Here is a 25,656-nt window from a genome sequence, read left to right on the forward strand (position 1 = left end):
ATGTGATCTATCTGTTTATATCATTAGAAGATATAAACTCAATTTAGTAACAAGCCTACATATTCCCATATTTGTGTTTTTCTTAACATTTATTTTAAAAATTTCTAGTCCTTAGCTCCACAAATGATCTTTTTTTCCTAAGTGTACTATTGATTTTCCATACTTCATAGCTTTTAATTTAGTATAGTTTCCTTCTCCAACTTTCCATCCTAATTTTGTCTTGATTAATGTTTCTTACATGTACTTTGTCACTGTTGGGGGGGGGGAAAAAAAAAAAAAAGCTTGAACCATCATTTAATAATGTGTGGAAAAGTGCATGCCATTTTAACTTGACTCCACATCATATTAGAGCATGGATTATTTGTTTCTTTCTTTTCTCCCAATAATTATCATGTCCACAAAACATAACAAACAAGATGTTATGTACAACCATTGGATTTAAAAACAAAGAAAGGCAGGAGTGGAACTTAGTACAGAAGCTTTTATTCATATATCAGTTTTTTGCACCTGATATCAATTTATCAGAATTCCCTTTTCTAATAAGCATTATTTGAGTATTCCTGAAAACTGAGAATATTTTCTTTTTTTGCACCCCTGTGCTGTTACCCAGCCTCCTACCCAACAACCTTAAAATCCTCTTCAACTGCATTCAAGTTAAAGATCTTACAATGTGAGTTACACTTACATGTATGATGTTTACAATGCATAGTAATTAGTAGTTTAACCAATGACAAAATAAGATAAATACACTATACATAGTAAACTGTTAAATTCTTTGTGTGTATTTAGAGGTATATTCATCAGGACAGAAAATATTTAACTTAGGAATAATTATTAAGATTCATGTATTCTATGAAAACTTTTTTTTTGTACCCTCTGTCCTTTGAGCTGATAACTGTTACTAGTCATACGAACTAAGCTAATTATTACACAGTTATGTTTCTGTTTAAATACGTCTGCTCTGACTGGAATTATGGAAAAAATACTCTTATGCTACTCTATTCATTGGTGAGCCATTAAGATGCCAATTCAATAAACATCTGCTAGTTGCTTCAGGTGTCTTGCTTGATTAGATATTAATTCTTAAATTGATGCCAGATACTCATTACCCCACATGTATAAAGATATGGACTAAATTTGCCAGTTGTCTAAAGCAACATTTTAAAATGTGGTATAACTGGCCTCTTTCTTAGGATAATTATAGATCGGAAAAGTCTTCTTGGCCAGTTGTAGAAGAATGAAGGGATCAGGTGTGTTAAGGAGTATATCTGAGTCATCATACTGATAACAAAGATATTGCATAAACACAGTTCGTAACTTCAGTTTTAGAATATCTAATACTAACATAAAGTATGATTGCTAAAGACTACAAGGTTAGTTAGTGTGCACTCTTACTAACATCATCACTACTGAAAGTTTCTATGAACACCAAAAATCATATATTATTTGAAATATAAATGACCTACATTATTGCTAGTTTATTAATAATGTCTTTAAAAACTGACAACTGTTTTGCATCTTTATAACTAGATTACAGTGCTGAATTCAATTTACAGTTTAAAGATTGGTAGTATCTGTATCTAATATTACAAATACCTAAAAAAAAGACTACTATGAAAACTTTAAGCAGATGTTCTAAGACTCAGAAACAGTAAGGTTTGTTCCTAAGGAATTGCCCATACAATACTTGGGACAAATTAAGACATGCATTTAGATACATAAGTTAGAAGTTTTTTGTTTTTGTTTTTTTTTTTAAGTGTTAACTGTTTGCTCTGGAATTGAATGTCTGCTCTAAAAAACATAATCTAGTCACAAAAGATGTAAACATATTTACAAGATAACTGTCCTACTGACTTTTCAAACTTTCCACCATCTGTAAGCAGAAATCTTTGCTTGTGACTTTGCAATGTTTTGCTTATATTACACTTGTTTTCTGTATTGTACCTCTAAATTAGTATAACACAATGCTGACATGAAGGATAGCCTGTATTTATATAATCATACTTGGATGTCAGAGAACTGGCTTAATTTTGGGCAAGATGTTTATTCTCTCTGGATGCCAACTCAGACTAAGGAAAACAATATTTTAGTCTAACTCCAAAAGAATTTGGATTCAGTCTTCTGTGCCTACATCTCCAATGCCTAGCAGGAAAAGATAAGCTACCGCATTAATGAAAAAATAATTATATTTGTACATAGTGACCTGAAAATCAACATGTTATTTTTTCCAGACAGAATGATTTATGTTTTATGACCAGATAATTCCTGAAAGAGAATGGGTAATTTTGCTGGAAGAGAACAAAGCTGTAAACAAAATATTATTCCTGCTTACTCTCAAAATACTGAAACTTCAGTTTTTAACCAAAGTATTCTCCAGATATCTAAAATTTGTCACTATATGTAGATGCATGAAAGAAGAAGTAGGTCCTTATACAATCTTCCTTTCAAATAAAATCTTCTTTCTTATTTTGAAAGAATTGATGTGAAGGAACTGCTGAAAGAAAAATGTTATGAATCACGGAAACTGCAGGTATCATGTTACAGCTCCATAAAATGTGTAGAAAAGGTGTAACTTAAAATATACTGGTGTCCTTAGGACTAGATACAGGTAAGTGCACATGGATTATATTGCTGTTTGCTTTCTATTTTAAATAGCTCACTGTACACATTAATTTTATGAGGACCTGAATGCAAAGTAGAGATGTTGAATTCTATTATGGGCAACATGTAATAACTAAAACTTGTGGTTGTAATTCTTATTATCATAGTCCTTGGCTTTGTTAAGAGTATGACAATATAGCAACAAATGTGTGATAGCCATTATATAATTTAAAAACATCATTAAGTTAAATACATAACAAGTACATTATGAACAAGATTGTGCTTGGGTTTTTTTAATAGTGAATCCTAGACCTACTTTTTCCACAACAGAAGAGTAACATAAGCAAGAATAATGAAGAAGCATTCAAGAACTTTATAGAATTTAAACTTTAACTTTTGTTTTCAATTTAGAGGGCAGGTCAGTGCCTTATTTTATCTCAAGCAATTTGTCTGTTTGTAATTTGTGACCACCCATCTGAGAAATTATAACTTTCTTGACTACATTTACATTCACGATTGCCATGCATTGTGAAAGGGAATGCTCGAATCTGATGAACTCCAACTATAAATGTATAAGTTTCATTTTCTGGACATTTTGGAAAGTCAGCATAATGACAGTGACATAAATAGAAATAATGACCCCTTCCAGTGCTATTTTTTCATCTTTTTCCTGTACAAAATGAAATAATATCCACCAGAAAAGCCTTTATAAATACTTTAGAAATAATAATAAAAACATGAAGAAACTTGAAGTATTGACTCATTGTACACGAACAATGTAAATATGCTAGTTATTTCAAAATAGAAATGATGTTGCAAATCAGACATTAGACGTCTGACACCATTCTATTTTGTGATGTTTTAGTGAAGCAACAAATACAAGTAAAATACAGCATGTTGGAATGTGTAAGCCTGTTCTACCCTTTTAAAGGGCAAGCCAGGACTTTACTCGTTTGTTTGTTTGTTTTTTTCTTTTAATTCTGGATGACTATTGCTTTTCACTTATAAGAAAGAGACTAAAAGTATTAAAATTAAATCAATATCCTTGTTATTTTCATTAATGAAGTGGTAAATCACTAGAAAAAACATGTATGACATGTATGAGGCTAAAGCCAACTTTGTTTTATCTCTATTATTGTTATTAACAGATATGAAAATGTCATTTGGACCAAATTCTTTTCAATTTAAATGTCAATACATTTTCAAAGTTTGCTGTTAGTATTAAATATCCTATAAAAATACCTACCTATAAGGAAAATACAGTTTCCCTTGATGAATTAATATGATATTATGAAATACCTGGTCAGTTGTTAAATAAGTGTGGACTTTTTTCCACAAAGAAGTGAAAATGTGAGTATAGTAAAGCACTGTCCCATTTATGGTGTCATTTGAAATAGATATATTATTTCCTCAAACTGTAGAATAAAAATTGAAAGAACTGTCCAGAAAAGTGATATGTGTGCATATTATACTTTTCATTTAAGAGTCTTCAATTAGGAATTTTTCTCAGTTTACAAGAGAAGGTGTAATCTTGTTGTGGTTCTGCAGTGTGATTAGTGTTAGAACAATTTGGCTAGTGTGAATTGGCAAGAGAAGCTAATATGCATTTTTCTCTTCCCTAGGTTCAGTAACAGAGACTGTTAAGCTCAAGCTTACTTCCTTTTTTGAGAGTATCCTAATAAAAACATACTCACAAGCTGTATTTCACTAATAGGTTTGCTCCCTGGCCTTTTCTCTGGTCAGTGATGCCAGAGATCCACAGACTGAAGTTGTCTGTCTCTAGTCTAGGAAATGAAGGTCAAGATGAATGGCAATTCAGTGCATTGTAGAAAGATGTACAACAATCTGGGATTGCATAGATGCTAAAGTGCAAAGATGTTACAAGCAAAATCCAATTTATAGTATCCTTAGTCTTGAATTAAGATATCAGCTATGTTGATTATGTCAATTAAAGGCAGAGATTTCTGCTTCACAAAAATTTATAGCTGAAGAACAAGGCACAATGAGTACTGACATGTGAGTGGGAGAGTACAGTGGGACAACAGTGTGTGGTGGATTTATCTTGGCTGGACACCCACCCAGCCCATCTTCAGCAGGGCAGGGGGGGGGAATAGGATTGAAAAAAAGCTTGTGAGTCAAGGTAGGAACAAGAAATTACTTAACAATTACTGGCATAGACAGAATGAACTTTGGGAAAAAACCAGCTGTGGTAGCTAATCACTTTCAAGCTAACAGAGAAGCCAACAGACACAGAAGTTTGTGGGGCAATCTCTGGGGTCTAGTTTGGAATCTTCTGGAGGCAAAGTCCAGGATCCTTGAGGAATGCCTGGGATCCCTCTGAGAAGCATGAAAGTGCCCACTTCTCACAAGTAAAGACAAGGTAGAGGGGAGCCATATGGGTGGGAACCTGAGGAAACTGCGAGAGCAGGGGTGTCAAACTCATTTTCACTGGGGGCCACATCAGCCTTGCAGTTGTCTTCAAAGGGCTGAATGTAATTTTGGGACTGTATAAATGTGACTACCTCTGCCCATACTATCCCTTCCAATCTCAGTCATTCTGTAATTCTGTGAAAAATAATTTATTGCCAGTTAAAAACAGATCAGGGTGGTTAAAAAAAAAAACACAAATAAACACAAAACACAGCTCCCACCACCCTATTTTTACCCTCAGTCCATAACAATTCCTCTCTGCCATTCACACATGAGTTGTCCATGAGCTGCAGTGTGGATGCCTGTTGCAGAGTGGGTCCTTCCCATGGGTTGCAGCTCTTCAGGAAGATCCTGCTCCAGCATGAGCTTTCCATGGGCCACAGATCCTGTCAGGAAATACCCAACTGCTCCACCATGGGCTTTTCCATGGGTTCCATGGAATACCTGCTTTGCCATGTAGGGCTTTCTTCTCCCGTTTCTTCTCTGAGCTTGGTGTCCTCTGCAGAACCTGTTGTCTCTGGCTTGGGGCAATCCCTGGCCTTATCTCAGAGAAGTCGCCTCTGCAGCCCTCCACTGCCAATGCCTTGCCAAGGGACACTTCATGCAGCATTGTACCCAGTAGTCTTAATGCAGCAACAGCTGTTCTTACAGAAAGAGAAATGTGATTGAAACCCTAAGACATCTCGCTGGATATTTAGAGAACATCTACTAATACTGTTATTAATATTGTTATCATATTATTGATAATAGTTTTTTATCCATTTGCAAGGATTTCAAATATCAATATGTAATTACTATAGAGTGTGAGAAATGGGAAGTGGAAGTCTTGAAACTGAAGATAAGGAACTTATCAGTTTTCTCTTAAATCAAACATAAAGGAATGCAAAAATGTTTCTTCTTGACAAAAGCATATATTTAAATGCTCTGAAATGTCCAATTGTTTCTAACTTCTAATCATTCTGAAACATGTCTTTGCACAACTTTCACTCCATTTACCTACTGCTGAGTTTCAAAATCCCTTTCATTTCAGTAAACAGACAGGACACCCAAGGTAACAACACATGTCCAAACAATCTGCATTACAGATATTCCTTACAGAGAATAGCAGTCTCCTGCTTTTCTTTTTTCTTAAAGATTGTGAAAACCTGAATATATTTGCTCTAAAATTACATGGAGGAAAATTATAGGGTTTTTTTATGGTTTTCTTGTACTAAGGTTTTATTCAGTGTTGTATTGAACATAGAAAATAATATTTATTATGTTTTTATAAAAAATTGTATTTTAATATAGTTATACTAAAATATAATTTCAAGTGTTGAGGTTTCAAACAAAACAGTGTCAGAATTAAGGTTGTCTGTGAAAAAAACCCTCATAGCTAATTTATTTAAAGCTGTATCATAATAAGCAGGTGTATAAAGCTCATGTCAAATAATTGAAAATACTGTAGTCACTACTCCCATTTTTAATTTTGTTCATGTCAGCCATTTGGAAATCACTACTGTTTGAAGACAAAAATGGTTCTTTTAAAATACCACTTTGATCTACACCCATCAAAAGAAAACTAGATAGAAGACATGAGGAGGGAAATAAGTAACTGAGTAACTAAAGTGTATTTATAACTGCCTTTCTATTTCCCAGAGAGGGATTAAAATGTATTTGCTGTTTACTAAAAAAGAAAAAAAAAAAGGCATTAATTTCTTACTTTACAAAAATGGAAGTCAGGACCAGTCAGACCAGTTCTGTCTCTAGCAAATTTCTCTCATGACATTTTCCATTTCTAAATCACAAGCGATTAGAAAGGATTTGTGGTGATTGAAAACTTAATGTTACATTGTTAATGATGAATGCTGTTTGCTACTCTTTAATTTACACAATTCAGGGTGCACATCCAATATTAGACTGTTGAAGAACCAGTAAAATGTGTTTAGTCAGTGTGCTGAACCAAATATCAATAGCTGAAGAAAAGAGCATCCAGGGAGTTTAGGCATCATAAGCATGAGCTTTCTAAGTATGTGGAAGTGTAGTGGTATCTATAACCCCGAATTTGAGTAAGAATCTGTCCTCTTTAATCCTTGTAAGGACCAGGATACTCAATGGTTAGTCAAGAGTTTTGAACTGAGTTTTTCTACCTGTGTTTTAATCTACTTGGTTGCACTTCCGCTCTCATCCAGTCCAAATCCTGTCCATTGTTTGCACTGATAATCCCTTCCTCTTGACCACATGACCATGTTTCCTTATAGTAGAGATTTACATTTAGAAATCTACTACTTTACTTAAAACCAAACCAGAACAATAAATCCCCAAAAATCTCTTTATTCTTTGCTTAGGTCTCACTTTTCTGGCCCAGTGCTTGAAAGACTTCCCCAATGCACATTTCAATAGGTACTGAATTTCAGTGCAGTTTTATCTGAAATGGGCTCAACTCATCTCTGAATAAATATTTATTTGTTCTCCAAATAAATTAAAAAATTATGATAGTTAAAATAAGCCCCATGTTATGCCTTAACATATATCCATTATGGACTTTCATGGCTGTAACTTCATTATCTGCATGCACCTCTCTAATACAAACAGTGACTATCAATTAAAATGAGATTGAAGTTGGGCTTGGGGCAAGTATGATTTCCTTTTAATATACATTTGAAACAATTGCAAAAGAAAATGGTTCTATTTTAATGGCTTCTCCTTTGAAGTTAAGGAGATACAAATATCAGACTCAGTTTGGCTGCTTTACAGCAGTTCTTCATAGTACAATCCTGGAAGCAGATTAACTGCACCTTTGAGAGACTTCGAGTGCACAGGCACAATTCCCAAGGATATAGAACCTCTGTAACAGTTCCAATAAGTTCATTTTTCTGAGTATAAGCAAAGGGAACATGACATGAGGTCCCATATGTCATGGCTATGCCTAGCTGCTTATAATGTCAGCTGATCTGTATTTCAGCGGCGTGAAAAATCTAGGAAATATTTGTCATTTAATTCACTTAACATTTAAAGATCATTGAAGGGAGGTGAAGAGAGAGAAATGAAAATTAAAAAAACCCACCAACAACAAACGAAATCACTTTAATAGGAAAAACTAATAAAGCTCTCAGACATAGCAACATCACAAAGAAATTACATAACATAATAATCTGAATTTATTAAGTGTCTTTGCTCATTCTGACATGTCCTTGAATTTATCTAGGAGTATGAATAGAAACACTGGGTAATAATTACCTATTTTGAATCCATGTGGATTTCTTCCAGACTGTTCCCCTGTTCTGTTCTATGTTGAAACTCTAGGGGAATGCAATGAAAGGCAGAAAATGAATGTACTTTGAAACTCTCTAAGGCATTTTCAACTTGCCATCAAACTATTACTGTAACAAATTATATTTGAGAACTGTGTTTAAAGGCTTTTTGTATTGAATTCCTTTATAAATGCTCCATCAAAAAAGGGAAATGTGCTGCAAAATGGAAGATAAACATAAAAAATGTTTTATCTGAAAAAAGCTTTAAAAATGAAGAACTACTTGGATCTTAGGCTACTTATAGCTATTGATTCATATAATTTTTATCAGTGACTCTAATTTCTTTCATTTGACCCCAAAATTAAAGTTTTCAGAGCCAGAAGTAAAGTCAAATGTTGATCATATGATCCAAATCTCTAGAATGAAAAGAACCAAAGAAAGTTGCTCTTTACAATTCTGGTCCATCAGCATGTTTTGTTCCAAAACAAACAAACACTTCCATTCTTCCATTTCAAAACTCAAAATAGCAATAATGTAGCAAAGGAAAATCCATGTTGACAAAACAAATTTTCTATTGTTTTTTGTTGATTGGCTGGTTGTGAGGCTCTTTTGTTTTTCTCGTGGTGTATTTTGTTTGGTTGGTTCATTGGTGGTTGTTGTTGGATTTTTTTTGTGGCTCCAACTCAAGAATATATATATTAACTATATTGTTTTTTTCAAAATTAAAGTAGAAATACTCTCAATGTAATGGTATTTCTGCTTTGAAATGATCTTGAAGTACCTCTGAAAAAAGTTTTGTTGGAGGAAATTCAATCAATTTAAAGCATAGCTCTTCCACTTGGCTGAGCCAAAAAGAAATGTTATTTTTCATGAGCTGAGGATTAGGACCTTAATTGCCCTTTAATTATATTTAGTACTTTCACATTTTATTTTAGTCATAGTTTTCAGTTAAAATATACAAGCATCTGACTTAAGAAAATTATAACAATAACTACAGTATTTCAAGCTTTGAACACTCAAGAAGTAGTTAAAGCACATAAATAAATTCAGGAGGTATCAATATAGCATATAGTGTCTATATAGTCCTACAGGTGGAGGTTAATTAACCTTCATGTTATCCCCTAGGTTAGTTTTCTGGGAGAAGAGGAAAGGGGAAATTCGTGTCTAAAACACGACTGGACAGTCCTATGATGAGGTTATTTGGTGTTGTGGTATTTAGAGCTCCTGTAAGATTTTCTTAGAAGTGTGCAACTCCATTCTTAATATCTAATGTCAGATACACATTACGTGTATATATGCTGCTTAATGTCAGGATAAAACAAGGGATGCAGATGGCATCACATGTATTGGGCAGGAGCCAAATACAGTCTTCTCTATTACAATTAGTCAGCTAAATTGATCAATGGATCACTGAGGTTCACTGAGAGTAGTATGTTCATATACATACCTATATGAAAGAGGTAAAGGCAGTCATAGCTGCTCATGGTAGCATATGTGTCTGTTTACATCAAGGCCTATAACTATACTCTGTCTAGAGCCTGCTTGAACTATTTATCTCCTTATGATGATGTCTTCTGCTGTGGCCCACTATGGCCAAGAGCAGTGGTCAAAACCAGCAAAGAGTAAGGGAATTCCCAGTCAGTTCTGACACCCTATAAAGCCCTAAAAGCACTGACTACTAATGGCAAAATTGTATTTACTGGGCTGCAGTTTTACTGAGCTGCCATATCTTGGCTTGTGATATGAATTTCTGTGTGACAGAATTAACCAGTATTTCTATGCGGGTTTTGCAGATAAATTGGATTGTTTAGTTTTGTGGGTTTTTTTGTTTGGTTGGTTGTTTGGTGTTGGTTGGTTTTGTTTTTTTGGGCTTTTTGTTTGTTTGTTTTCCCTGTAATGCTAGATTCAACTGAAGTACTCTTACTATAACTTTTAAATGTAGTTGAATGTAGTTTAGACCAAGTACGTTTATAAGAGATTTAATTAAATATAAGCAGAAGATATAGATTATATCCTGCATTTCTGAAAAGGAAAACACATCATAATTAATGCCAGCCATAAATGTCTACAGAATGGGGACTGTCACTGTACTTTTGTGTCTGGAAGTGAGTGCAGCCCTACTACTATGATTTGTGGGGGGAAAAGAAAGCTGTAACTACAGTGAAATATTTGATTTTTCACAAAAATGCATATGAAGATTTACATTTGTTGTTTCCCTGTTGTATTACTGTGAAGAATGAGTGGGAATAAAGGACATTAGGCAGGGAAAGGCAAGCAGTCTAGTAAAAGTAAAAATGCAAAACCTGAATTTTGTTTGACTGTTTCATACAGCACTTTGGAAAGAGAATGATACTTAAGAAAAAAAACACATTTTTAATTGGGCTTGTACTGTTGAAGTAGTACAATGAAAATAAGAATCTGGAACAAATTATTTTCTGTTTAAGGAAGAAAGGTGAAAGAGCACAGTAACAGGAGAAGATAATCTGATGATCTGCTCTTTATTTTTATTTTTAAGAGAAGGATGTGTTCAATAAAGAGATGGATTTCAACAAGAAAGCAAGGCATGATTTCTGTGTTTTCTTTTACATTTTTCCACTAGTTTAATTATTTAAAGGTTCTAGTAGCTGCTTTTGTAAGTGACAAGTAACATGTACTTCTCAGATTGTGGTCCTCACCTGTCATCACTTGAGACACAATTAACATTTAACAAAAGGCACCTTTCTAAGTATTTTAAGTTTTGCCCGTGGCTTTTCGCATATAATGAATGATTTAAAATAGGCATATTGCTGACAAATCTGTTTCATTTTGTTAGTGTCACTACGAGGCATTATCCCTTTTTCCAGGTAGGAAATAACTTTAGTTTTTTTGGTCCTAAAATCATATAGTCTTTTCTCAAATATGCAAAATATGTTAAAGCTCTTTAATAAAATAAATAAATTTATAATACTACCTTAATGAATAGCACAACTAAATGAGCTCAGCCTATTTCATTTACACAGAATAATGTTAAAATATGACTTGATAACTGTCTAGAAATACCAACAGAAGGAAAATCACTTCTAGTAGCAGAGTCAGGTTTTCTGGCTGGATGGAGACCTGTTCAGTTCTTGCCTGTTTCAGCTGAGTTCCATTCAGGAATTTCTTTCAGTTCAGTCTTTTTCCATTCTGCTGTTTTGCAGTTGGCCTCTGGGTCTGTCTGTCTTTTTGGCTTTTTCTCTCTCTCTCTGGGATTGGCTATTTGGGACGAGGGTGCTCTTTCTCTTCCTGGGACTTGCTGCTCAGTGTGGACGGAGGAATTGCATTGAGTGTGTTTTATTTTATATTCTATTTCCTATTTTTTATTTTATACAGATATTAGTAGTAGTAGTGGTATGCTAGTATTATTTTGTTATTTTATTAAACTGTGTTTATCTCAATCCACAAGTTTCTCCCTTCCCTTTTGATTCTCTCCCTAGTTGGGGGTGGGAGCAGGGAATGAGCAAGTGGCTATCGTGATTGTGATTGCTAGCTCAGGTTCAACCACAACAGTCCTGCAGCGGGTCTGCTACAAAGTCAGTGGGAACCAGCTGTGTCTGGTATGGGGGCAACCCCTGACACCACCTTCACTCCTACATGCCAAACCTTGCTGTATAAACCAAATACAGTGTTTGTAAAAGTTTGATAGAAGGACATGGCAATATGAACTACTAAACTATATAGACCTGCTGTATACTGTATGAGGTTGGGGGACTGGTGTGTGGGTGGAAGTCGTTACTTCTATCCTAAGTCCCAAACTTGAAATTTTGTTCCTGAAAAGACATTGCCTCTTGAACTGAAAAACAAGCAACTATACGTTTTTGTAATTTGAATAATCGCTTTTCCAGACATCTTTTTAACTTTAGTAAACCTTGCTCTGTTAAACTGAGGTGTCTTTTAATAGAATGTTCCCTGGGAAATGGGTTTATAAACTCTGAGACATCAGTTAGAATCATAGAATGTCCCGAGGTGTAAGGGACCCAAAAGGATCATTGAGTCCAACTCCTGTCCTTGTATATGACAGCTCCACAGTTCACACCATGTGTCTGAGGACATTGTTGAATCACTTCTTGAATAATGTCAGGCTTGGGGCTGTGACTACCTCCCTGGGGATGCTGTTCCAGTGCTCCAGTACCCTCTGGGTGAATAACATTTTCCTAATATCCAGCCTAAATCTCCCCTGGCAGATCTTCCTGACATTCCCTTGGATCCTATCACTGGTCATCAGAGAGATTAGCACCTGCCTCTCTTCCTCCTCTTCTGAGGAAATTGTAGACTTCCATGAGGTCTCTCCTCAGTCTCCTCCAGGCTGAATAAACCAAATGACTTTAGCCACTCCTTATACGGCTTCCCCTCTTAAACCTTTCACCAATTTTGAAACCCTATTCTGGACACTCTCCAGTAGTTTTATATTCTTTTTATAGTGCAGCACCCACAACTGCACACAGTGCTCCAGGTGAGGCCGCACCAGTGCAGAGTAGAGTGGGACAATCAACTTCCTCACCCAGCTGGCAATGCTGTGCTTGATGCACCCCAGGACACGTTTGGCCCTCTTTGCTGCCGGCGCACAATGTTGGCTCATGTTCAACTTGTTGTCGACCAGAACCCCCAGATTCTTCTCCACAGAGCTGCTCTCCAGCATCTTGTTCCCTAGTCTGTATGTAAAGCCAGGGTTGCTGTGTCCCATGTGCAAAATCCAGCATTTGCCCTTGTCAAACTTCACATAGTTCTTGATTGCCTAGTTCCCTTATTTGTCTAGATCTCTCTGCAGGACCTCTCTTTCCTCGAGAGTGTTAACCGGTTCTCCCAGTTTTGTGCCATCAGTGAACTTACGTAGCTTTCCATCAAGTCCCACATCCAAATCATTTGTAAAGACATTGAAGAGTAGTGGCCCCAAGATGGATCCCTGTGGAACCCCGCTAGTGACTGGTCACCAGCCTATTGTGACCCCCTTTAGTAGAACCCTTTGAGCCCAGCCTGTCAGCCAATTGTTCACTCACTGTGTTGTGGGTGGATCCAGCTGTGTGTTGGACATTTTATCCAACTGATGTTGCTTTTAAAAAACAAGAGACTGATCTATGCAGAATCTTTCACTATAGAGTGAGGATCTTCTTTTTCCCTTTTTCTTTTTTTTTTTCCCCTGGATTAAAAAAAAAAAAAAAAATACAGAGCAATATGTGTTATCTATGATATAATGTAACACACATCATGCATTTAAACTTGTAAATGGAGTTTTCCATAAAAGTTTTGGTTTCTAGGGCTGTAAATTTTCTGAACAGGAATGCAAACTATCCAAATGTGTGTGCACAAGAACAGTTATGTGATGTTTTATTTCCTGACTTTTATGTGGATACAAATCCTTAAAAAAATCCAATCTCATGGTCATGAAGTATGTTTTGCATGTTAATTTGGTTTTGTTTTAATCTTATTAGTTACGTGGGAACTGAAAGTTTGTGGTGGTTTTGGTTTTGTGTGTTTTGTTGTTGTTGTTGTTGTTGTTTTAGGGTATTTTTGTTTGGTGGGGTGTTTTTTGTTTGTTTGGATTTTTTTTTATATTTAATGTTCCTCTCTTCTATATTACCTACAACTGTAGGTAATGTATTCTTATATGTGGATATCTAAATTTTCAATATTTTCTTATTTTATTCAATATTTTATTTTCTTTAAAATGCATTCAATATTTTGGATCCTAAGTCAAATAATACAGAATGCTATATATTTTTGGGTCTCTTGATGAAAATACTTTGCATGTTACAGAAAGGAGATTGATTACTAACGTTTTAGCTTATTCAGTTGCATATAATTTCTCTACATATTTTTTTTGTTCCTTCCAGGATTGCCAACACAATAGTAGACAAGAGAACTTAAACTCTCAAAACTTTTATCTAGAACAGTAAGACATGGCTGTTCTTTCAGGAACCCTTGCTATTATATTTTGCATCCACTTTATATTATGATTATCAGATGGTTCATGGTTGTATTTTCACCTAATATTATCAAATTTACTTAATAAGATGCATCCTTCTACCTTACTAGTGGATGCAAATGATGGAACAGATCATGGTCTAGTAGACCAGAACAGAATAACATTCACATCTTTGCACTTGTCATGACTTAGGTAATCAGAATGCTCTCTGTTTATATGCAGGTGAAACTCCCACAGTGAAATTAACAGTTTCTGCAAAACTTGTAGTTACCCACTTGGGACACAATTCTTATATTTTCCTCCTTACACTGTTTAAAATTTCTTATAAGTTCTCCTTATGAAAGTTGAAATACAGGGAAAAAAAATAGTACATACTGTCAGATTGCAAGATCTATTACAACAGAAGAAAAAGATAAAGCAGGTATAGCCATGATCATAATAGAATCAAAAACATGCTATTGAACACCCAACTTTTTGATATAAATACACAATTTCTGAGAGGTTCTCAAGTGAAATACTTGCAAATTTCTTTGTAGGGATCTTCACTCTAGTAGTTCTTAGCCAAAGCGATGATAACAAAGGGAACTTAGAGATGGTTGAATATAAACCTGCATTTATATAAGATTTGCACATTAAATCTCAGTCTGATTTGGGAAGCACCTAGCTTTGTCTTCATGTATTTCAAAGGTATTGTAGCTTGTCTAAGCTCATAACTTAAAATTGCTTTCGCTTACACCAGGGTAAATTAGCAGTTACATTTTTACTTCATTAGAGTTGTGCAGGTAAAATAAGACTAGTAAATAAAAACTGAACAAAGGTAGAGGTAAGGTCTCTAACTCCACCTTTTTGTTGTTGTTGTTTTAAAAAGTGTAATTTCAGACCAAACATTGTGATGTTGAAAGTTAGGTGATCTCTTAGAGAATTTATTCATCATGAAGCATTGACCTAGAATTTGCTTTTCAAACTGTGGGTTGCTTGAAGGCTATTAGAAAAAAATCATTCTAGATGGTAGCAGGGTGAGGATTGTAAGCTGGTGAGAAAGTGTAGTGCATATGGAGAAGGAATCAGTGAACAATATGTGAAGACTGTAGCTGCTGTTTTGGTTGTTGCAGCATTGCCCAATTATTTGATTTAATATTTGACCGGTTTATTCTGCAAAAATTCTGTTGATATTAAACTATAGAGACTAACAATCTCTCAAGACGCCTTTATGCCAGAATCTGTTCCTCATTCGACATCTTAATTCAAATAGAAGGAATCATCATTACTGTGGCGTTTAAATGCTATAGCTATTGCAACATGCAGTACATTTTATTAATACACTAACCTTAATAGAAACATTTGATGCCAGATTATTAAAGCCTGGTTAATTATTTGGACATATCTGTGCTTTTGAACCTATTCCCTGAGGCATGATATACACTATGCATAATAACTGGAAAACAGTGTTTCAGGACTGTTCAAGTATAAATGAAAACATAAACCTCGCAGAATGCTTCTCTTTTTGACCAGTTAGAACTCACAGACATGCAGAGACATATTTTAGCATGAAAGATTGTGAAAAATACCCCTCGATATAGAAGACCATTAATATTGTGATCATCTTTTAAAGGTCAGTATTCAGGATGAGACAAAGCAAAAGAAATGTAGCAATGAAATCTGTATGTCCCAGATTTTCTGCAGTGTTTCAAGAAGCCATTATACAAAAATATGAGCTGTGAAAATCTTTTGGTAAACCTGTGACTATGACTGGAGTTAACATTGCTGTCTGTGTTCTAGTGATGTAAGAGATCATAAGATATACCTGATAAGCTTCTATTTGATACCTGGCTATTTGCACTATCTTAAAAAAAAAAAAAAAAAAAAAAAAATCCTATCCTGCAAAGAAAGGGACAGATACAAGTTTAAGGGAAATGTGTAGTATTTAGTGGCAGTTTCTCAGTGGTTTTTTGTTCTTATTTTCAAAAATAATTCCATGGTTAACCTTGTAATGGAAGCTCTCTGTTTTGATACTTTTCTTCTTGCAGAGAAGGTGAGCACCACTGCTGCTAGGCTGCTTGAGAAGGTGTATGCTCTTCTCTGTGCATGTGGAGAAGGCTGAAGTATGTGATTACAAGTTAGAATCTAATTTTGGATTTCATGTTTATTTCCTTCAGTGCTGTTTCCTGGTTGCAGGGGAAAAAAAAAAAAAAAAAAAAAAAAAAAAAAAAAAAAGACTTAAATTAAGAAATATAAAAAATTAAAATAAACTGAAAGTTTTGTCTTTTCTTGCCTTTGTCTGGTGTTGATTTATTTATTCTCTTCAAGTCTGTATATCTATCTTTCAAATAATTTGAATATCTGAAAGTTTCATATTACTGCTCAAGACACTTTTCCTTCAGTTATTGCTCTCATTTGCTGCTGTGCTGTCTCCAGCTGGGATGGAGTTAATTTTCTTCATAGCATCCTGTGTAGTGCTGTGCTTTGGATTTGTAGCTGAAACAATGTTGGCTGTTTGGCTGCTGCTTAACAGTGCTTGCACAGCCCTGAGGCTTTCTTTTCTCCACTATACCCAACACATCTCACTTCCAGCCCTATACCCCTGCAGTGAGTAGGCTGGGGGTGGGTAAGGAGTTGGGAGAAGACACAGCTGAGGTAGCTGACCCAGACTGACCAAAGGGATACTCCACAGCATATGATGTCAAGGTCAACAATAAAATCTTGGGGAGGTGGGATGTTTGTGCTTGTGGGGTTTGTCTTCCCCGGTAAGCATTATGTGTGCTGAGGCCCTGGTTTCCAGGAAGCAGATGAACATCTGTCTGCCTGTGGGAAGCAGTGAAAAATTCCTGATTTTCCTCTGCTAGTGCATGCAGAGTTCACTTTAACTAGCCTGTTAACCCCTGTATTTCCTTCCTATTCTTTCCCCCCATCCTGCCATGGGTAGGTAAGCAAGCAGCTCTGTGAGTTCTTGGCTGCTGGCTGGGGTCAACCCACAAGAATTATTTATTCTGCTATCCTGGCATCAAACTCTCCTACATTTATAAGCAAATGCAATTGTTTTAAAAATAATTTTATACTCATATCTTCAGTATTTTTTTTTCCCCAGAATAGAAGAGGAAGGGAAAAATACCCCTAGGTTTCTAATCTAAAACCTTATATTACTCTGTTTCAAGGTTACTTATATGCTACTTGAGACTCAAACTCTCCTGTAAAAAATCTAATTTGAATCTAAACAATATCAAGTAGGTACATTGTTTTTCTAGCACAGAAAATGGTATATTTTGGAAAAAATAAATTAAAAATAAAGTATTAAACATAAGGGACAAATTCTCAGCTGGCACAAATCATCATGTGTCCATTGAAGTAAATGTAGTCATGAAACTACAACTTCTGTAGTGCTCATTCACCTTATAATTACTGATGCATTATTAAAAAAAATACATTTTGCTATGTTGCACAATTTAAGAGACAGTGTTTTGTACATTATCCAAAACTGATGACTTTAGCAGATCTTATGATGAAGGTATAAATTTTGAGACGGATAACATAAAAAGTACAGGTTTAATTATTTATTATTTCTTTGCTGTTTGTCAAATTGATATGCTCTGGTGCCTGTCTGTGTTACTTTGTACCCCAGATTACAATAGTTCAGTGAAGAAAAGCTGCTCTGTTAAAGGGATTAACCACAGAAGCATTAGCAAAATTTATTAATGATCTGAACATGGACACTTTGGGTGAACTAAACATATACAGAACATAATTACAGTTCAAGTTAGATATTAATTATTGTAACCCCAAGTTCGAGTTACTCAAATCTCTTTATAAACCTGTCATCTTTTTCACTCATTAGTGGAAATACATTCTCCTTGAAGCTGCTGTCCACTGGTCATTTATTTTAAGCGCTCTTCATAGGGTTTAACAGACCTTTGATTTTCAGTACAGTTAAGGACGTTGCTGTAATTGGTTAAGTGTATTCAGTGCTTCTGGGGGAGAACTAGCTACTGTATCCATGATAAGTCTTCTTTTGAACATTACAAGAGACAAATTGTAACACAAGGTGGAAGGCACTTTCCTGGACCGTGTAACTAATTAACATAATCAAATTATTTGTACAGAAAGAATATAGACAAGCATTTAATGTTGCAGAAAGGACCACATGTTGAAAAATTGACCCATACAAATCCTTTTCCTTGCAGATTCTTAGTTGCATGCAAAGTCCAGTATATTTTTTTCTCTTGTTTTGTTTTTAAACAGCTGGACTCTAAAACAGAAGCATAAATGCTGTTATACTGTGCATTCAGCATAGACAAACAAGACAAAGTGGCATTATGAATATATGTACATTTTTTTTATACATGCCCCTAATTCTAAAAGATTGTTTTCTCCAACCAAATATTTAAAGATGCAGAAAGGACCAATGAACACTTTCAGAAACACCTTGGCATTTGACTCCTCCAAAAACCAGCCAGATATTTACACTTATTTAAATGCCTTTAACATATTATTCTGAGTTCAGTTTTTAAAGCTGAGTAGGGAAAATTGAACCAGGGTTTTCAGGAAGAGTTAATCTCCAGATCATTGAAATTCAGGTTTTCTGAAAGTTATCTAAAACTGGATTCTCAAGACCAACAATGCCCAAAATTGCTTTCAAAAGTTGCCTTTGAAAACTCTTGATCTTTAAACATACTCTGAAGGATATTAAACACTAAATTGAAAGCTGGAACTAAAATTTCTGATGATATTTCCACACTAACAAAACCTTTTCTGGCTTCAATTTATCTTTGTAGCTTTGCCATGCTGTTCTGTTGTACCAGAGACATAGTTAGAAACAATTATATAGTAGTGATATCTATTGCCCCGTAGTTCTGTCATGAAAGAAATAGTTCATTAATATCACAGTGTATATCTTTTACTATGCATAGCTGAACTACCTTGTCGATTTCAACCATTCTTAAAGCTACAGGCTCCCAGTAACAATACCTGCAATGTAAGATTTAATTGACAAGGGGAAAAAAAAAATCAGGCTGTTTTCTATTCATGTTCTTTTTTCCTCCATATAATAGATGCATTGAATCAGCTGCACTCTCAGACTGTCCTTGCTGATCATCTTGTGTTTTACAGCATCAAATCAGCAGTAGCCAAAGTGTTTCTAAAACTCATGTGGAAAAAGGTACTTCAATACTAAACAATATCCTAGTAATTTGCTGAAAATTCTTGGTGGTGTTTTTTTTGTTTGTTTGTGGGGTTTTTGTTTGTTTTTATTTTGTTTTTGTTTTGTTTTGCTTTTGTTTTTTTTGTTGTTGTTGTTGTTTTCTGGCTATCATAACCTATAGTCTTGTTCGGTGCTTTTATGGGGGGTGTTGATGGTGGGATTTTTTTTTTGTTTGGGTTTTTGTTTTTCTTTTCTTTGTGACTAGAGAATGGATTTTAGAAAATTGCTGAAATTCAAAATTTTCAGACAACGCAGGTTGTTTTGTTTTTAGTTTGGGTGTTGCTTTTTTTTTGAGTAAGACAAATATGCAGCTGTGTACAAGTCATCAAAACTAATTTTTTAAGCTTTGCTACTGAAAAGGGGGGTTATTTCAATGGTTTCATAGGTCTTGTAGGATGTGTTTCTTGGTATTTCCTGTGGAAATGGAAATGGCAAAAGGTCGATTTGTTATTCATGGCATGAAGTTAGCATTTGTCCAATCTTCTTTAACGTTCATATCATATAAGTCAGAAAAAAGTGGATCAGGTCACAGCTAATACTATTAAGCGGGGTTTTTTTAAATGCAGATTTTTGTAAAAATTAAAATTATAATAAGGGTTTGTTTTTGTTTTTGTTTTTTCACATCACAGAAGACTTGAAAGTATTTTGTCACAAATATATATGGTGCAAAATCTATAAATGCTACTTTCTGATTCTTTTCTAGGTCTTTTCCTACCAGTGTCAACAGCTTTATCAACTACAGTAAATGGATTTCTCTGTTAGGACTTCCTGGTTTTCCTGGTAAGAATCCTGTCTCTGAGCTATTGAGATGAAGCTTAATTAGATTATTTCAGACTTTTTTCAGGATGAAGGCGCTAGTTAGAAAAATATTCTGAAAATGTTCTCAAGGCTGCCTGGGAGAGTGCTAATTGAAAGTAGACTAAAAGTGCTAAGTTTTTAAAGGTGCTATCAGTAAAGTGTTTAAAAGCCTGACTAAAGAACCTCTGCTTCTGGAGATAAGCAGGACCTTAATGCAATAGCTAAATAAAAATTTTCTAGGAGTGGGTATTCTCAGCATAGATGCCAGGGTTGGAGTTCTTTGGCTGTGGCATTTTTTCTCATTGTTCAGGATTTTTGTGGTTTTCTGTTTGGTTGGGTTTTGTTTATTTGTTTGTTTGTTTCATTTTCTTTTCTACAGAGTCTGCTTGAGACTAAATTCTCAACCCATTAAATAGAGAATATTAGAACTCTCAAAGAGGAATGCTGCTGAGAAAACGAGAGATGTGAAAATCTTGTTTTTTACAGTGAAGATAAATTGTTTTCCAAATGTGAGGCTGTGAATTCACTAAAAGAAAAAATACACTGCTCTTTGTTCCCGGCTTTGGTTGAGTTTCTTGTAAATCTGAACTGCAAAGAGAATCATGTTATTCTTCATATGCCTTTCAGTGAACAACTTTTAAATGTTTAAAGATTAAGAGCACTTGTCTCTTGCACGAAGTCAAACTAAAATTGAACTATCAACTAGTTCAAAGCAAAATGTCTTAAAAATTTATCTTGAGTTAAACTTCAACTAGTATTCTGAGTTCTGATTCCCTAATACACAAGCAAAATAGTATTAGTCTTTTGAATAAAAAAATAATCTAAACTATTTATTTTTAAGTTTTAGCAGATTTTAAAATATACTACTTGGTTTGTATTCTTTGTTTTCAGGTAATTTTAGCAACAGCATCTTAATGGAATCATCTTGACAGTATTATTGAGACAATACACTCATTGATAATGTTTCAATTCTATAAGGTGCTGAACATCTTATGTATGCCCTAGAAGGATTAGGGCCAAATCCAACAAAACATCTATCCTATCATTCTAATTGAAATAGAAGCCTGTTATCTGAACTAATAGACATTTTATTTGTATAAGTTATATAGTTTTTATTCTGTGCATAATGCATAAATATGATACTTTGACATGCCTTGATAATAGATGAAGTGCAATGAGCATTGTGGCCCAAAGTCAGCTTACATCTTGAAAGTGTTTTCTAGTATTGGAACAGACATTCCAGATGTTTAGAGAGCTATTAATACATATATAGAAAAGTTTATTAACAATAAATAATGTTTTAAATTAGTTTTTAAGTAATTAATACACTATTTCTAGATCTTGTTGCTTTTTAAGCAGAGTATGCAGGACTGCAAGTGGCAGAAAGGTCAATGTAAGTGGTCTTGTGCCTTTTTAATGCTCAAGTCAGTAATGTACTAGATTAAAAAAAAAATGAGAGTTACTATGCAGAACAATGTCATATATGTGTGATGTGATTCTTTCTTCAGGTCTCAGCATTAATCTGTGCTCAAGAATGTAAACAACACTGCCTTAAGAAATATTTGCTGAAAAAGGTTATAGACTTTTTCATTATCTAATGATAGTATTAATGTACCTATAAGACAGGAAGGAATTGCTGATGTCTTAAAGGTAAGCTTAAAACATTTAATTTGTGTAGAAAATGAGTAATCTGACTTCAGATGTAAAAGAAAAAATGGTCTAAAAGTTAATTCTCTCACCTGTTACAGGTGATCATAGAATCATAGTATCATAGAAAGTCCTGAGTGGGAAAGGACCCACAAGGATCATCGAGTCCAACTCCTGTCCCTGCATATGCCAACCCCACAGTTCACACCGTGTGTCTGAGGGTGTTGTCAAGTCTCTTCTTGAACACTGCCAGGCTTGGGGCTGTGATTGTCTCCCTGGGAAGCTTGATCCAGTGCTCCACCAGTGCTTCTTTATGATCAACCTAAACCCTCCCAGCACAACTTCCTGCCAGAGAGAAGAGTTCAGTGCCTGCCACTCCTCCTCCCCTTGTGAGGATACTGTAGACTTCCATGAAGTCTCACCTCAGTCTCCTCCAGGCTGAACAAACCAAGTGACTTTAGCCACTCCTCATATGGTTTCCTCTCCAAACCCTTCACCAACTTCATAGCCCTCTTCTGGACACTCTCTAGTAGTTTAATCTTTTTTATACTGTGGCACCCAGAACTGCACACAGTGCTCCAGGTGAGGCCCACACCAGTGCAGAGTAGAGAGGGACAATCATCTCCGTCACCCAGCTGGCAATGCTGTACTTGATGCACCCCAGGACATGGTTGTTCCTCTAGGTTGCCAGGGCACACTATTGGCTCATGTTCAACTTGCCATTGACCAGAACTCCCAGAGGCCTCTCTGCAGAGCTGCTTTCCAGCATCTTGTGGTGGCTGGGTTTGGTCTTTCAGTCTCCTATTGAATTTTCTCTGTACACATACTGTATTGGGTCTGGCTGGGATCAAACTATGAAGTTAACTTTCTTTGTAGCAGCCTCTATGGTGCCATGCTTTACATTTGTGGCTGAAGCAATACCTATAACACACCAGAGGTTTGGCTACTGCTAAACAGTGCTTGCACAGCATCAAGATTCCGTCTGTGTCTCTCCCCACTCCCCCCCGAAGTGAGTAGGCTGGGGGGTTATCAAGAGGCTGGAGGGGACACAGCCAGAACAGTTGATGACCTGATCAAAAGGATATTCTATACCATATGACATGGTGTGTATCAGTAAACGCCAGGAGAAAGAAGGAAGAAGCAGGGAAGGGACACTCAGGGTTATGGCACTTTTTTTCCCAAGTAATCATTACATGTGCTGGTGCCCTGTTTTCCTTGAAATGGCCAAGCATCTGCCTGCTGATGGGAAGACATAAATGCATTCCTTATTTTGCTTGTGCATATAGCTTTTGTTTTTTCTTATTAAACTGGCCTTCTCTTGATGCATGAGTCTGCTCAACTTCTTGCCGTTTTTCTCCCCGTTCCTGGCATGAGGTGAGTGAGTGAGTGAGCGAGCGAGCGAGCGAGCGAAAGGCAGGTTGGGTGCTTGGCTTATGACAAGGGTCAATTCATCACTCATATCTAAGTTATGTGGGCCATGAGGTTCATTCAGTATCTTGTTTATTTGTTTCTTGCTATTTTATGTGATGTGTGTTCCTCGTCTCAACAATTTATTCAGGAAAATCAATGATTAAGAAATAATTTTGATTAACCAGGAATTAAATACTGTAGATATAATCAAAGCATTATTGTTTAAATCCAGTCTCTGTTTGTTTGATAAGATATTGAACCTGTTACCTGAAGAAATATACTTGGCCCAGTTGTGAAGTTATATTTCACTAGGAGCATGAGAAATCATTAAATGCTCTTCTATCTCCTTTGGAGTAGCAGTTAAACAAAGTCTTCAGCTTTCTATAATGTTTTTCAGTTATTGCACTGTTCATAGTGCTGATTAGGTTTTAGACTATCAAGCTGACTTGCCTGCTCCTCTAGAAACTGAAAAATAAATCTGTATTTTTTACTTTTACAGTTAAGATCTGTTGTGCATAGGTAGACTACTGTGTGCTAATATTGTTACTATTCCTCTTAGCATTTCAACTTCTATTAAACAACAGAAAAAAGTTTTAATTTTTTTGGAGCTAGGTGGCAAATGAACAAACACTGATTACGCAAAACTACAAAAATATTACAGAGCTTCTGTCCTGCAAGTTCTTTGCCATTTAAGGACATCAGTTATGTATTCCTTCCCATGGAAGATAATCTGACGCATGACAAGATGTCTTGGAGGCATTTCTTCAAGACTTTCTGGAAAGATCCACTTCTTAGGACAAATTCAATGTACTTTTGGATTTTTCTTTCTATAAACTTGTGGTGAATACTGGATTTCCTCTTTGTCTTTTCAGAAAATGCAAACCAAATGTCTGGGGTGACATGAACAGTGCCTTTTAAAATGGATGTAACTTTTAATGAATAAAAACTAATCTAGAAACAGAAAAAATAGAGACAAAAACAGTCTGAGATTAAATGGTGATGCCCAGGAATGGAGAGGATGTTTGCATACTGATCAAAAATTGAAAGTGATCCTACTGTGTGTTTATTAAGTGAGCTTAATGAATAAACCAATTGCCCAGGAAATGCATGATGGCCTTGATGAATATGGAGGACATTAGGTCCATTGAAAATATTCTGCCAGGACTGTCTGCACTTTTGGGGGATATACAAGACTGAGAAAAAAAGCCTTTTTGGGAAACAGTGGTTGAAAAGATTGTTTCTCATCTTAATTTTTTTGGAAGACAGAAAAAAAAAGTGCCAAATGAGAAGACAAAAAACTGCCTGCAAAATTTGGTACTCATCTTAAGCTAAGAAAAGGCCAGACACTTAGTCTCAGTTAACTACCTAAGGTTCTTCTATAATCAGGAAAGGTAGACATTTTCGGAGGGTGATTAACTATAAACATTTTCAATATCCTCTACCCTGATGCCTGTAAGACTTTATGTGCTATATCCCATTCTATATACTATATTCCAAACTAGATAAAGCCCTGAGTAGCCTTGTCTGACTTCATATATGACTCCACTTTGAGCAGAAGGTTGGATTTAGGTGACCACCTGAGGTCAGTTTCATTAATTATATTGATCCTGTCATCCTAAATCTGTCATCAAAACATTTTGCACTGGACATATATTCCTCCTAGTCATGCAAACAGATTAATTCTATGCATCTTGTGTTTGAAGGCTGGAAAACATAATTTTCTCCCGTATTTTGGAGTATTACAAGTTTTCTTGCAGTGTATGTTATTATGATTGCCAGTGTAGCCCCATCAAGCTGATAGGCTTTGCATTGACCTGACAGTGCATGTCTCAGTACTACTTTCAGTTTGTTTTGGCCTGAGTTGACTTTGTTTGAGGCCAGCATGGATGAATAAGGAACTTCAGTCAAAGCTCAGGTGCAAGAAGGATGCTTATGTAACGTGGAAAAACGGACAATCCACCTGGGAGGAATACAAGGAGGCTATTAAAGTATGCAGGGATGTGGTGAGGAAGGCCAAGTTCCACATAGAAGCAAATGGGATGTAAAGGACAAAAAGAAGGGCTTCTTCAAGTTCATCAGCAGCAGAAGAAAGGTTAGGGAAAATGAAGGTCCGCTACTGAATGAGGAGGGTGCCCTGGTGTCCTTTACTGCAAAACCCGGCCATCAGGTATCCCAGACTCTAGAGACAGGAGAGAAAGTCTGGCAAAAGTAAGATTTTCCCTTGGTTGAGGAGAACTATGTTAGAGATCATTTAGACGAACTGGACATCCACAAATCCATGGGCCCTGATGGGACACGCCCATGAGTGCTGAGAGATGTTATTGCCAAGATGCTCTCCATCATCTTTGAAAGTTCTTAGAGAACAGGAGAGATGCCTGAGGACTGGAAGAAAGCCAACATCAGTC

At 35.6% G+C, this 25,656-nt stretch overlaps 2 long non-coding RNA genes across 2 annotated transcripts; one reads left to right on the top strand and one right to left on the bottom strand.

The window, feature by feature from the left end:
* Positions 1-4,674: 4,674 nt before the first annotated feature.
* On the bottom strand, positions 4,675-13,754 carry LOC110357921 (uncharacterized). The gene is made up of 3 exons (XR_002411916.2): positions 13,113-13,754; positions 8,251-8,312; positions 4,675-5,670 (listed from the first exon to the last, which is right to left on the bottom strand). It is a non-coding gene; the product is annotated as an uncharacterized LOC110357921 (long non-coding RNA).
* Positions 13,755-18,386: 4,632 nt separating this feature from the next.
* On the top strand, positions 18,387-23,477 carry LOC110357922 (uncharacterized). The gene is made up of 3 exons (XR_002411918.2): positions 18,387-19,354; positions 20,100-20,176; positions 20,574-23,477. It is a non-coding gene; the product is annotated as an uncharacterized LOC110357922 (long non-coding RNA).
* The last annotated feature ends 2,179 nt before the right edge of the window (positions 23,478-25,656 follow it).

This window comes from Columba livia, chromosome 4, assembly GCF_036013475.1.
Source record: "Columba livia isolate bColLiv1 breed racing homer chromosome 4, bColLiv1.pat.W.v2, whole genome shotgun sequence".
Taxonomy (NCBI): domain Eukaryota; kingdom Metazoa; phylum Chordata; class Aves; order Columbiformes; family Columbidae; genus Columba; species Columba livia.